The 14,960-nt window shown below is 34.8% G+C and overlaps 1 long non-coding RNA gene across 1 annotated transcript in view; it reads left to right on the forward strand.

Moving 5' to 3' along the window:
* Positions 1-2,172, forward strand: part of LOC138690959 (uncharacterized) — a 1,057,789-nt gene extending 1,055,617 nt beyond the window's left edge. The window contains exon 5 of the long non-coding RNA XR_011329721.1: positions 2,067-2,172. This is a non-coding gene — a long non-coding RNA (uncharacterized lncRNA). The remainder of the gene's footprint in view (positions 1-2,066) is intronic.
* Positions 2,173-14,960: the final 12,788 nt, after the last annotated feature.

Raw genomic sequence — 14,960 nt, forward strand, 5'->3', positions numbered from 1 at the left:
GAGCAGAGAGAAGATCCCGGACTCAAGTTGATATCTCAAGCAATGTTTAAATTGTATTTCTTGAGGACAAAACCGAAACCGAGAATGCAGAAGACATAGTTTCATTTCAAAAACTTTAGGGATGCTATTCCTAAACATTTCGCTAGCCCGTGCTACGAGCGTGCTAAACTAGCTTATAAGGATTCATATCATATCATATCATATCGTAAACACTGGTTTATGAATACGAAAAACGTTAGTTCGCTGATCATCCACCAGAAGCCCGCGCTGAGAATGTCTATGAATACGGCCCTATGAGTTTTTCTATTGTCCGCTCTATATTTCATTCTTGTCTCATACCCTGATTACAATAGGAACCTGAAATCGAGGTCACTTGTAGTAACTCTATATGTAGCAAAATAAAATAGTGATATTTTACTTGTTATTGTGAAATAGTATATTACGATACAAGATTGGGAAGTGCTTTCTACAAAATCGAGTAAGAATTTGAAAAACGAGCAGAGAGAGTTTTTTTAATTTGCGATATTTTATAATGCACATCATAAACGTGTATTGTACAACATTTTTTTACACGATCATATTTTTGAAATTGCAAATACATTACCGTACGTTTTGCATTGAAAATTTAGAGCAATATTATTCCAAAGCATTCGCAAATTTGCACTGTAATGGTAACTAAGTAAAAATAACTGCACTGTTGTTGTTGTTGTTGTTGTTGTTGTTGTTGTTGTTGTTTAGTCAACTGTCCGAAGACAGGTACGGTATGAACCTCATAAGTGATACCAAGAAGATACCGCTTATGAGGCAACTAGGCCAGGAGATAATGGGGAAGGGTAGCCAGTTCCTTTCTCCCTCCATTGTATAATCGCCTACTAGCTACATATTACACTAGTCAGACTTCAGATGCATACAAACAATAATTGTTCTTCCTCTGACACATATCGTCAAGTAAGATCTACTGTCTGATAATAGATGTACATATCAGCCAGAACCTCTGTCAGAGGATAAAGTGGACTGTAATGGATCTACAGTGAATAGGGATTATAAAGAATGGACACTGAGCGAATTTTCCTGTGTTTTGTTTCTTTGTGCGCCTGCGTTTAGTTCCACTTTCAAGCGCTAGAGGTTAGTATAATCGAGCATACGCTAAGATAATAATTGAGTATAGAGTTGAGACACTGGATCCAAACATCGCCTACCTTATTGCATAATCCAGTAACTCTTTGCTTCAAATAAATTCAAGTTAACAGCTTTTCCTCATTTCTCAGTGGCAAATTAGTTGTAATAATTTTTTTTCAGATATAATAAATTATATTACAAAATAATATAACACATTATAAAATTAAGTATCGAATTCGTTTAATATTTGCATATAATATAATATAGGTATATAGTTTTACTTCTCATAAGAGTTTTGTTTTTCCATTTTCAGTGCTATCAAATCATTACGTATTTTAATTGTTGTTGGGGTCAACGTCTCAACTCTCACTATAAAGGAACTGTAGAGTCTAGACATTACAATTAATGACGGATTTATTATTTTATGGATCCAATTCATAATGTACCTAGATATATTAATTATATGTGTTATATTTCCGCTGTGTCGACTACTAGCTGGTGTGATATCAGCGCCAACTCTAGGGAGAAAGCAGAATCTCACGCTCTAGCTGGCTTGAAGGTCATTGAAATCAGTCCGGCTACATCAAAGGTACCGACGCGAAGTGTCCATACTTAATTACCTATACGCTTGGGTCTATTTCAGTAGAGTTTTATTTTATGAAGAATGGTTTCCCTAGCAACAAGTTTCTGTGTGGGAATTCTAACTTTCAAGGCCTAACAATAATAGCTGTAAATACAACAAAAAACACGAACGTGCAAAAAAAAAAAAAAGAAGCTAACCCGGAGATTTATTTCAAATCGATTGTAATTTTTCTGAGCCCAACCTCTCCAAAGTTGAAGAATCCAGCAGCCAGAGGAAATATTTTTTGTATACCTAATTGGAAAGTGTTTATTATGTGTGATTGTTTTTCCGCAACAATATAACCTTTATTTAATTTCCATTCCAGAACACCTCTTGTGAAGCTTGAGCAAAATACAACCGAATGTAATGCTGATCACTGATCTACTGCCGGCATCTACAAAGTATGAAGTCTCTACCCTCGTGCCCTGTAAGTTGACACTTTCTTTTCATTCGAATTATAGGAAAAGTATTGATTTTGCAAAAACTGCATTTTGAGATTTTGATCTAGAAATTAGCGTTTTCAGTGTCATCCTTTCCTAATAGTCTCCCTTTTGAAAACGCATAGATCATTAAGAATCTGGAATCTCGGTACAGACATGAGAACATGTTTTGTGCAATTTAATATGATTTGTTTGTTCGTGGATACTGCTATTGTAAAGTGTGCATTATTCGAGTCTGATGACGTCAATTTTGTGTTGAGCGTTATACTAGACTGTCATGTCCTGGTCCAAACCGGAATAGTAAATATGCCTATTGTATTTTTGGCATTCCTCATACGCTAATATAAAAAAAAATATATTGTTTTCGCCATTTTCTCTGTTATCCGTCTATTTGTTTGAAGATTTTCCTCATAACCGAATTAACAGACTTACTCATTATCTACCCATATGAAGAGCTCTCCGTAAGACGCCACGGTACGTATAGAAACGTTGCCTCACACAGTACGTCTGTCGTACGCGTCGAAGTTCAGGGGAGTTTGTCGGAAGTTGCATGCGTGCAGTTTACAACTGAGCTACTGAAGGGATTACTCATTCATACGTTATAACGTTATATAATGCAAGCTATTGTGGTTTTTATCATTTTTGAGTACACTGAAGGATTACTCATTCGTGCATAATGTAGTGTAAGCTATTATATTTTTCTAATTGTTTGAGAATGGGACAGAAACATAGGCATTACGACGAATTGAAGAGAAGAGATTAGAAGTATTTGAAATGAGTATGCGTAAAAGAATGGAGCGTGTGAAATGAACAGAAGCAACAAATTAAATTTACGGATAATTGCAATCAAAACTTAGAGTCATTTAAGAAACCTGCGCACCAGAACTTTAAAAATGGTGTCACAGTAGCTAAGAAGGATATTACTGCTCATTAAATTTTATGTAGGGTAAAGTTGCCTAATACCGTGATATCCTTAATTCCGTGATACTATTTTTTCACTAAATATCACCGAGATTGTGGTATCTTGCTAGGAAGTTCACCGATGTCTCAAAAGTAGGTGAAAGATTCATTCTTTTGAAAAAGATGTCTGGCGCTATGACCGAACGGCAAAGCTTTGACTGCCATTCAGTTTAAAAAACGTATCACGGGATTAGGGGTATCACGGCATTTGAGAACTTAACCCTGCTATGTTTTTCACATACCAAAGGCTGTATTAAAGCAAAACACATTTTTTTTTATTTACTGGTTTTCCACCATATTTAACTATCTTTATCCCCTTTGTGTACAAGAGTTTTGAAAAATAAGTTACATTAAATTCAATGCACATTTATGTCCATGTCAGCTGCTGCGACACAATTTTTTAAGTTTCTTTAAAAGAGTTTTTTTACTAGTTTTCCACCACATTAAAGCCATCCTCTTACCGTAATGCGAAATATTTATGTAAACTACACATTTTTCGAAACCTCAAAGAATAAGAAATCAGAAACTACCAAACTCACAGAACATATAGACTAAAATTCCTTTGGCCTCTCGGTGTCATTATACCGTCACTTAACTGTAAGTGACTCATTCGTGCGCCAAAAGACGATGTTGTAGGTATCTCAACATGCATTTCTCAGTGTGTTTTTCATCAATGTCTCAGAAAGTTGTTTTTGGTACTTAGCATATTTAGAAAGCTAGATCCTCAATTATTAGGGATTACATTTGACATCAAATTGACATAGGAACACCATATAAATTCGTTATATGTTTAACTTTCAAGAGTAATTTATTTATTTAGGCATTTAAAACATCGCATACCCCAAACATATCTTAAAAACTCCTACTATGCAACATTGCAGTGTCTTACAGTGGGGGAATATCATTGCTATATTCAAAGTTCTCATTCTTCAATAAAGGGCTATCTACACCCCCCTGAGTCCTGAAACAAATGTTGTTTTATTTTTGAAGTTCAGTATAATTGTACACTTAAAAAACGTAATTAACATAAGAAAAATTTTTTAAAAAAATTCTGCAGGTTACAGTTGGGGCACAAATGTTATACTGTACTTCGGGTCTCTGCACATAGCCTACATCTTATATCATGTATGAAGTATGATATAGTATATTATACTCTCAGGACACAGGAGAATACGGACAGACTTTTCTTATTATTCACATTGTAGACCCTTATATTAAGATAAAAAAATTAACTCTGGTAGATCTAAACATATTAAATTCTTTATTAGATGTTAAGAAAAACCTCTACAATTAATTAATAATTATATTAATAGATCTGAACTTCATAGTTACAAAACGAAATATAAAATTAAAGACTTGCTCGGAAAAGGGATGTAACATCAAATTAATGATACATGTGACTTAGGTGGAAAAGGCAATTTTTAAGCATTCATTTATAACAATAAATTATTCCATCCACTAGCTTAAATAACGTGTATCTTTGATTAGTCAAATGGTTCTGCTAGTAAATATAGGCCTAACGAAATATGCTCCTGATATTATTTTTCTTTCTCCTGAAACGTCTATTGTAAATTTGTTGGTTACACCCTTATTCCGGGGAGTTTTCAATTATTGTCTTCCTTAATCAAATGTTAAACTGGACAAGAAGGAAATATTTTAGCTCGGTTGCAGTTGCTATGTTCAATAAATTGCCACAACTAGCATTTTATGTACATATCAACAAATTTAAAACCATCTTGCAACGTTGGCCATCAGAAAACCTTTTTTATGATATGAAGGGATATTTCGGCTCTTTTGTAGACCTAAGCATTTTTCAGTATAGTGTATATTGTTTTTATTTTATTTTAAATGTCTTTGCTATATCTTTCCTTTATATTTACCTTTGTTTTTATAGTTCATAACAGCTTTTTTTACATTGGGGAATTTAATTGAAGTGAATTTATTATGGCAGGCAGAGTAACTATCTCATGCCCCCATGTTTTGTATTGCTACCTGTGCACTTCATTAGAACCAAGTACCCAGCCTCGAAGCCGTTAGCCCTGTGAACTGACAGTATATTTATTTCCCCCTATTATCATATTTATGGGATTATCTAAGAAATTAGCAATTTCTTTGTTATAGTAGAAGAGAAAGAGTGAGGGAAGGGAGGTGGTCCGTGGCCCATTTCTTTTAGGGCTCATCCCAACATTTCTCTTATTACTCAAGGGAAACCACGGAAAAACCTTGAGCGGGATGAGATGTCGTGCTGACGACAAGCCAATTGGCTACTTTGGGGTCTGTATATATTGAGGAGGAAGGATGTCTTTTAATCATGATTTTAAGTACAAATTTTGAATACAAATACATTAAGAAGCCATAAATAATTATTTACAATAGAACATGTTCAATACATCTATGCAGCCAATAACCCTGATGACCCTGCAACAGAGAAATAACATTATTAGTGCATTAGTAGACATATGTCTGTTTGTCTAGTCCTATTGTTGTTTAGTGTTCAATTTGATTTGCGTCTTGTACGTTGTCGTTCCAAGCTAGAGGGTGGAGTACGCTTTTAGGTCTTTTGTGTTTATCTAAAGCTGGGTTGTAGTTACCCAGGGGAGAAATTAGTGGGTTTGTGCTGCTGTACGACTTGGTGTACGTGCAGAAGGCTTGATTTGAAATATATTCTTGAATTGTCAAAATTTCGAGTTCTTTATGAATCAATCTAACAGGTGTTACTCTAGGAAGTCCTGTAATGAATCTTAAAAGTTTGTTTTGGAAAACCTGTAACTTATTAAGAACTGTAGTAGGTGCATGTCCCCAAGCAGGACAAGCATATCATATTATTGACCTAATTAATGTTTTATACAAAGTCAAGGCTGTATGTGTGTTTAAATTTCTGCTTTTATTTAAAATTGGGTACAGCTCCACCGTTCTAGAATTGGCAAGTCTGAGTTTCTGTAGTACGTGTTCGGAAAAAGTGGCCCGTCTGTCTAGTGTTACTCCGAGATACTTAACTGAAGTTTTCCACTCGATTTGTGATCCATTTATAGCTAATTTTGTGCTGTCTATAACATCATTCTCGGTGCTCATATAATAATGATGATGACGATAATAATAATAATAATAATAATAATAATAATAATAATAATAATAATAATAACAGGGCTTAAAACCAACAATAGTCGAGGGGTCCAAATTTTATGACAGAAAATGTGGTATATTTAGTTCAGAAGTTACTAGTTAAATGAAACTCTTTATATCACAAATAGCGAGGTGTTGAACCATCTGCGGCCACAATGTTCACATGTTCACATTGCAGTAGCTTTATTGCTGATCGGAGTCATTCGCCGCGACTGTGTGGAGCCCCCGTAGCGGAAACAATGGGTTTGCGCGTCGCGTCGCCACAGAGCCGTAATATATAAGTATACAGATCCGTTAGGGGGTCCTCTTCGACATAAACCAAATCCCCAGTGGGAGCCATTAAAAGCCCCAGTTTCGCAGTGGGGAGCACGGAGCTATTTACAGAATATTGTTCTTTCCTGTCCTCCTCTCCGTGAGACAGGATCCTCTTAGAAGATGAAGCCCCACCAACGCGAAACTACCTTTTCCTCTTCAGTCACAGTACTCCCATTTTCTTTGAAAATATTTTAGTCACGTTTGTTGAAATCTGTCCGTCAATGTTGGCAGTTACCATTCCCTTTACAAATTACAAATTACTTCTACGACACAAACTTGACATTGAAGATTCAGATATTTTGTATGTGACCTAACCTCTAACCCTTTTCCCCTATACTTTGCAGAACAATTCGCTACAATTTGGCGAGCAGCGTTTCGTCCGGGTATTTAAAACTATAACTTCAGGAAGCGGTTCAATGTGGCACAGTACTTTTGGGCACAATTAAAAATAATTTATTACATTTCAAATAGGCCTACTATTTTTAAAAATATTGATTTTCTTTTCTAAGTAGAAATAAAAAAAAATCAATTTCAAAATTTCTACCGATAAAATAAAAGTAATGATTCAGAATGTAAGGACAAAAATCGATACAGAAGGAAAAATATGTGAACAGGCCTTTAGTTTTAAAATATTTAGGATTCATAGCATCATACACGAAAGTTAATGATGTCGAAAATAAATTTAATAAATTTGATCAATTAAGGGCACTTGGTAGGGATTGCCAGCTGCTGAGTATGCTCCACTTCACTTGAATTTTCCCCAATTAGTATGCTTCTATTACATTAAAACCTCGACTTTTAGATCTACTAAATATATGTTGGAAGAGTGACCACAATTCAGAGGTATAGAAAATAGCACAGAGAGAGAGAGAGAGAAATAACTCGTCCGGCCTTAATTAAGGATGACCATGAGGATCCGGAAATTAATAGCAAACAAATATAATCAATTAAATATTAATATTGTTATAAAAATAAAATGTAATAATTAAGCACCATTGATTATGAATTATAAAATCTTAGAAGATGACTATAAAATTATACTTATAAATAAAAGATTTTATTTAAAATTAGCATATCCTTAATTGAGGTCTTCTGAGTGGTATCCTATTTATAAGAAGGATAATAGCGAAAACTGTATAAACTGTAAAGGAATAAGTATTCTAAATACTTGATATAACATTTATACAACTTTCTTGATGAGCCATTTTAATGTAATAATGAAAAATATAATTTCAGAGATCAAAACGGATTCAGAAAAGTCAAGTTCTGTTCAGACTATAAATTTACTATTAATCAAATAAATGTTTAATGTAAGCTGTACAATAGGGCTATACCAGCTTTTGTAGCATTTGCAGATTTTGAAAAATCATTCGACAAGATTAATAAAAACAAATTAAGGAACATTTACTTACTTACAAATGGCTTTTAAGGAACCCGCAGGTTCATTGCCGCCCTCACGTAAGTCCACTATCGGTCCCTATCCTGTGCAAAATTAATCCCGTCTCTATCATCATATCCCACCTCCCTCAAATCCATTTTAATATTATCCTCCCAACTACGTCTCGCCCTCCCCAAAGGTTTTTTTCCCTCCGGACTCCCAACTAACGCTCTATATGCATTTCTGGATTCGCCCATACGTGCTACATGCCCTGCTCATTTCAACGTCTGGATTTAATGTTCCTAATTATGTCAGGTGAAGCAAACAATGCTTGCAGTTCTGTGTTGTGTAACTTTCTCCATTCTCCTGTAACTTCATCCCTTTTAGCTCCAAATATTTTCCTAAGAACCTTATTCTCAAACACCCTTAATCTCTGTTTCTCTGTCAAAGTGAGAGTCCAAGTTTCACAGCCATACAGAACAACTGGTAATATAACTGTTTTATAAATTCTAACTTTCAAATTTTTTGACAGCAGACAAGATGACAAAATCTTCTCAACCGAATAATAACAGGCATTTCCCATATTTATTCTGCATTTAATTTCCTCCCGAGTGTCATAATTAAGTAACATTATGAAACAGAAAGGAGTACCACAACATTTAAGAAGTTTAGATGTAAAAAATAAATGAGTAATAAAAACTAGAATGAAAAACATGACGAATATAATTATAAATATAGTAATAAGGCAAAAGTGTCTCCTTTCACGATGGCTATGTAGTGTATACATGATGATGCTGTATCTGACAGACAAAATTAAACTCACATAAAAAAAAATAAATAAAAAGTTTTTAGATACATTACTTTTCGCAGACGATCAGGTCCTCATATCTAGCTCAGAAGACGGTTTACAGAAGACCCTGTTTAAATTACTCGTAAATAGCGGAATTTATTAAACATTATAATATGTTACCGTCAAAACCAGGTGCAACTAGTAACAGCTAGTTTAAACAAAGACATGAACAAAAAGTGTATATGCAAGGCCTACCAAAACCCTGACAAACCAAATCCAAGCTCTCACTGATTCTAAACCTTACGAAAATTCGCTTTCTATCTATCTATCTACATTTGGTTAAACTGATTTTTACTAGTTGAACTGGGTTTGACGGGTTTCGGGTTTTAACCAGGGGCGGCTTTTGGGGTAGTGCCAGTGTGCCATGGCACCACCAATGAAAGAAACAAAAATAATATCCTAAAAAGCAGTTGTAATAGTTTATACATTTTATTCGTATTTCATTTGAACGAGCGCGCGCACATATCCGGACGCACTCTTGCAGCGTTTTTCCGAACGTTGGAGCCACTTCGCTGAGGCACTACCTGCGTCCATATAACACTGTACAAAAGGTTACTGCTTCTAGTTTATATGCGTTTCTTATGGCAGACTTTGAGCCGAATTCAATTTGACTCAGTAGTTAATATTCCGCCCGCTAGAGCACAGTAATGCAGAAATTTCGCTAGATGGCAGGGTTATGGCAGACGTTATTTGTCTATGAGTTAGAGTTCCGCGCCAAATGTTAATGTAATGTTGCCAATTCAAAACTAATACACATAACTTGGATTTGAATGTGTAAATTATTATCCATTTAGCTATATTGAACGCAGAGATAGTCATGGTTTCATATTATGTAAAACTGTTAATATTGTGTAATATTTGTTTTATTTCGCGGCAACTAAATATCGCTACACTGTTGCTATAGTATTGATGCTTCAGTTAACGATACATGAGATCTGTGCAGTACAGGAACATGTGTTATTCAGGCCACTGCCTTGGATTCATCGGCCTGTTAATTAAAGTGCAAACGTGTTTGTTTATTATCTATGCCATTGTTTATCTCGTATGTTTTTGCCAGTAATTTTACTAGTTATAAAACCTATTTGTATTTGACTAACAATACTGTGAAAGTTTTGCATTATCTGTATCTGTAAATTTCGTTATTAGTTTCGGAAATGTTATTGTAACTGTTACTAGATGCATTATTAACTGTACACCTGGTAAAATAGCTGGTTTAATTAATGTGTTTTATTTAACATAATGCAAACGTGAACTGCGATTATTAATTTCACTAGGGTAATTTGCGTACAACTTTTTTCATTTTTGGCACCACCACCAGAATGTCTCACCGGCCGCCACTGGTTTTAACGGTAACATCCACAGACAAAACCTAATTTTTAGTTTGTAAAGAACTAAATTATGTAATAGATAAAATAATTTTAAAAGAAAGACATTGATCAAGTCATATCTTGTCTTTAATGTTCTTTATTTTATAAATGAAGGCATGTATAATAACGTTAATAAATTTTATTATATTTGTGGTACTTCAAAGAGGTCATGATATAACTAGAACAAACTTAAATTAAAATTTTATAAGACGATGAATGTTCTATTCTTTTATATGGCTATCAATTTTGCACTGTAATCAAACAAGAATAAAAAATGATAGAAGTAAGGTAGGTGTCCCTGATATGGCCATGCTAAGGTTTGAGAATTTTTCTAGCCGCCATTTTGAAAAAAAATGTAAATCACTTTCTTCTTACTCGTTCTCAGTCTAATGGACTTTCTTAAAACAATTTCCTTTCCCCATAAAAATAGCTTTAATTGTCCAAAAAGTCCCAAGTTCCAAAAGTCTACCTAGTGGCCATATCAGGAACATGTGCACATGATATGGCCACCCTTGTTCCATGTTCTACAAATCGTGATTGTTTTCAGTTTGATAGCGCAGTTGTGTTAAAATTAAATAATTTTGGTGTAAAATGAATAAAAATGACACTTAATAATCTTTTTTATAATTCAATAGTGTAGTCAAAACAGGTTTTTCCATAAAAAAATTAAGTTGTTTTTCTTAGAATACAAAATTTTTGCGTAATCCCAGCTATAGGCTTGTAAATTTATCAGGTGAAAAAATAAAAGTGAAATGAACTTGACATGGCCATGGTGCATTTGATATGGCCATATCAGGAGCAGGTAAGCTTTCACGAAAATCGTTTGATTATGAACAACTCGTAAAAGATACGTCATTAACGACAACACCAATCAACAGAACATTAAAAACTGAATGGAGTACGATGGTTTTCATGAAACAAGTCTTTGAAAAACATGCATAAAACAAAGGAGACTTACCAGAGAAAAATAAGAAGAGGTCACATGAAAACCGCAAAACAGGCAACTGACGCCATATTGCTCAACCTGACTGGATGGAAAACGATCAAGTGACATACCAGGATGCACTTTCACTGGATGCTGCTGCAATTTAGCGGATTTTTTGGTTAACTAACTCACAATAGAGGGGTGGCCATATCAGGAACATGGCCATAACAGGAGCAACCACCTTAGCTGAAATGAAATGTTTAAGATCTATTGTAAGAAACAGTCTTTTAGGGAAAAAACGAAATCAAAGTGTTAAATTTCAACGTACCTCGTTTACATGTTTCGACCTATTTATGGGTCATCTTCAGAACTGGTCGTTGTTGGTCTTGGCGCCATTTACGTTGAAATTTAACACAGGAAAGTCATACCATACATATTCCGAAGTGATATAGTGTTAAAAGTTGTGTAACCAAGATGTATACAGAAATCAAAGTATTAGAAAGGAACTGAACATTTTTAGATTACCAGACAAATAAAATTATTTAGAGACAACTGGAAGAAATATGTACCATAAACAATATTAGATTGTAAACCAATAGGTAAGAAAAGTATTGGCAGAGCAAGAAAGCGATGCACACAGTTTCTTAAATGAAAACCATGAGACCGTCTTAACCCATGAAATGATGATGATGATGATGATGATGATGATGATGATGATGATGATGATGATGATGATGATGATGATGGTAAACAAAATTTTCATCACTCATTATATAAACCCTGCTGATTTGATTGATATCCACAGTAACCAGGATTATTTTCTTTCAGTTAACAATAATATTATAACACTGATACGAAAATGTCTGAAAATTGCATTTTGCTTTCGTCTCGTAACATTTTCTCAGAAATCATATGTTGAACTTGACAAAATTTTATACACATTGTGTATTAGAATTCTTACATTACAAGTGAAAGCATTTTTGACGTGAAATCTTGCTTATTACTTTTAAAATTATTAATTAATACCATGAAAATTATGATATTATAAATGAATCTCATAAAAATGTTGTCCTCGACTCAGTAAGTTCATAAATAAATGCACAGTAAGGCTATAGGTCTACACATGTACTGTAGTGATAAACGTAAAGATATACAAGGTGATTCATAAGTAAGGAGCGGATTCCTATGTAATTAAATTTTATTTTTGCGTGTGATAAAACACAATTAACAAAGTTAAAAATTCCGAACATGAAGTTTCAAGTTTAAAACCCGAATTTTATTTCACATAAAAACACATATTTTCACAAAAAAATACATATTTTCAGGAAATCTATTATAAACACATAAATCTTAGAGTTTTTTTACGTAAATAATTTTTTTACAAGAACTTTTAAACATTTTAAAACTAAATCAATTATATCACTCAGAAGTACGTTATCTTTTTAAGAATTCTTGGTTGCTTCGTGTTTCCAAGCGCTGTGTGGTATATTCGTGATCCATTTTTGTAATAGTATCGCCTCAAGTTCTGAGAACTGCTAGGCAGCATATCAGTGTTATTATTAGAGAATAAATTAACATACACAAGGAGGACAGATCTTGCAACACATAATTAGGAATGTTTATTGTTGCTAAAGATGATTTCACTCCACGCTTTGTGAAACACAACAGATAAGAGCTCGGGTATGAACATTATTTAATTTAAACAAATCTCTCGCCTCTCGCTCATGTCCATCAAGTAAGGCAATACGTCTTTGATTTCCTGTTATCGGGCTTCGTCAATCGATATCCTTAAAGATACACTGAAAGATGGTTGTCTAAAAACCGATTTCGCTTTCCTATTAGCAAATCTAAGCTTTTTGTGTGACTCCATAAAAAAACTCGAAACATCCAAAAACCTGTTGTCTGAAACAGGGAGGTACGTGCCGTAAAAATTAAACTAGAATCATTACCAGGTTCAGAAGTGCAAGTACTAAGGGACAAATTCCAGAATATGTTTGGGAAAAACAATGGATATAAAAAAATGTGTAAAGTTGCTCAAGTATTGGAGGGTGTGCCTGTAGGTGAAGTTGACGGTGTTTGTGTTTGTGACATTCCTCTCTTTAAATATGCACGTCTAACGTCCTGTGATGTGGAAAAGATCATTTTCACAGTATAAGTCGTTGTTCAGAGATAATCGGCATTCATTTGTGATGGAGAATTTGGAGACGACCTTTGTAGTTCACTGCAATTCTCGGCCAACTACTAGCACTCAAGTGTGGTTGGTGAGTACATTTTTTTTTTCAAGCTAAGTAAGGTATTTTTGTCATATTTAAAAAAAATATATTTTTTTATTTTAGAAAATATTTTCCTACTTTATAGCACATAAAAAATAAATATATTTAAATTTTTAGCACATAAAAATCCGCTCCCTATTCATAAGTACCTGTATAAACTTTGTGGATGTAATGTAGAGGTAAGATAAAATTAAAATGTTTTATACAAATTTTCCCGTAAATTCTTGCTTTCAGAGTTATGATGCATAATGTCCTATCTTGCTAAGCATAAAAAAACAACGGCCAGTAAAGTCTTCGGATGTGTCACTTTCGCCTACATAGTGACTGCGGTAGATGTTTGCTGTTCATACACCCCACTATCGTTGATTCTGACTTGATAGGATTTTGTTTACTTTAAGTAGCTATGTTTATTGTATGGCACTTTCGCAGTTCCTACCGTCACCACGTCTCGTAAGTACATATTCATTCTGTCGTTAGTTCAGTAGGCTTCAGTTCTGCACGGCACTAGGTCGTGCAGGATCAGTTGCTTGGCCAGCCATATCACCGGACCTTGAGCCCTCTGGACTTCTACCTTTAGGGCTGTCCTGTCTGAAGGCGTATGTTTATGCTGCTAAAATTCCGAACGTAGCAGAACTACAGCAGCGAAATCAAAATGGCTATGAAACTGAATATGGTCTGTAAAATTCCAAGATGAGTACATACCTACGTACAGTAAACAAAGTTCTATCAGGTCAGAATCAAATGTAGTGGGTGTACGAATAACAAATATCTAACGCAGTCGCTATGTAGATTAACATGACACATCCGAAGGCTTTACTGGTTCATGTTTTTGATACCTAGCAAGGTAGGACATTCTACATCATAACTCTGAAAGTAAGGATATGCAAGAAAAGTTGTATAGAACGTTTTAGTTTTATTTTTACCTCTACAGTACACTCACAAAGTTTGTACAGGTACCTATTTATGAATCACTCTGTATATGTATATTCTGCCGCCTTCTTGAAAAAAAGAATTAAGGAATAGACTACAATCCACAGCATAGCTCACTCGGCTAAGGCGCTTGCCTGCAGATCCGGAGTTGCGCTCGGGCGCGGGTTCGATTCCCGCTTGGGCTGATTATCTGATTGGGTTTATTCCGAGGTTTTCCCCAACAGTAAGGCATATGTCAGGTAATCTATGGCAATCCTCGGCCTCATCTCGCAAAATACCATCTCCCTATCACCATTCCATCGACGCTAAATAACCTCGTAGTTGATACAGCGTCGTTAAATAACCAAGTAAAAAAACTAGTGAAGTGCTCTGTGTGGAGTGTGGCATTGTATGGGGCACAAACATGGACATTACGACGAAGTGAACAGAAGCGAATAGAAGCATTTGAAATGTAGATATGGAGAAGAATGGAGCATGTGAAATGGACAGACAATAAGAAATGAAGCCGTGTTGGAAAGAGTGGATGAAGAAAGAAACACCGACACGGAACAGACGGCTTAAAGTCCCTCCCGGATGACTTGCGCTCTGGGTTTTTTTGCATCCCGAAAGATCCATCGACCTTAGCCTTCTAGAGGAGAGCGCATAACATAGCTGTATA

The sequence above is a fragment of the Periplaneta americana genome, chromosome 16 (genome assembly GCF_040183065.1).
Source record: "Periplaneta americana isolate PAMFEO1 chromosome 16, P.americana_PAMFEO1_priV1, whole genome shotgun sequence".
Classification (NCBI taxonomy): domain Eukaryota; kingdom Metazoa; phylum Arthropoda; class Insecta; order Blattodea; family Blattidae; genus Periplaneta; species Periplaneta americana.